Below are 865 nucleotides of genomic sequence, written 5' to 3' on the forward strand. Positions count from 1 at the left end.
CATCAGCAGAGCTGACTCACTACCAGCGGAGCTGCCTCCTCACCACCAGCGGAGCTGCCTCCTCGCCACCAGCAGAGCTGCGGCCTCACCACTAGCAGAGCTGCCTCCTCACCACCAGCGGAGCTGCCTCCTCACCACCAGCAGAGCTGCGGCCTCACCACCAGCGGAGTTGCCTCCTCACCACCAGCAGAGCTGCCTCCACACCACCAGCGGAGCTGCCGCCTCACCACCAGCGGAGCTGCCTCCTCACCACCAGCGAAGCTGCCTCCTCACCACCAGCTGATCTGCCTCCTCACCACCAGCAGAGCCGCCTCCTCACCACCAGCAGAGCCGCCTCCTCACCACCAGCGGAGCTGCCTCCTCACCACCAGCAGAGCTGCCTCCTCAATACCAGAAGATCACCACCTCACCACCAATGGAGCTGCCTCCTCACCACCAGCAGAGCTGCGGCCTCACCACCAGCGGAGTTGCCTCCTCACCACCAGCGGAGCTGCCTCCACACCACCAGTGGAGCTGCCGCCTCACCACCAGCGGAGCTGCCTCCTCACCACCAGCGAAGCTGCCTCCTCACCACCAGCAGAGCCGCCTCCTCACCACCAGCAGAGTTGCCTCCTCACCACCAGCGGAGCTGCCTCCACACCACCAGTGGAGCTGCCGCCTCACCACCAGCGGAGCTGCCTCCTCACCACCAGCGAAGCTGCCTCCACACCACCAGTGGAGCTGCCGCCTCACCACCAGCGGAGCTGCCTCCTCACCACCAGCAAAGCTGCCTCCTCACCACCAGCAGAGCCGCCTCCTCACCACCAGCGGAGCTGCCTCCTCACCACCAGCAGAGCTGCCTCCTCACCACCAGCAGAGCTGCCTC

Source organism: Dendrobates tinctorius, unplaced genomic scaffold, assembly GCF_039654945.1.
Source record: "Dendrobates tinctorius isolate UK_male_01 unplaced genomic scaffold, ASM3965494v1 ptg000016l, whole genome shotgun sequence".
Taxonomy (NCBI): Eukaryota; Metazoa; Chordata; class Amphibia; order Anura; family Dendrobatidae; genus Dendrobates; species Dendrobates tinctorius.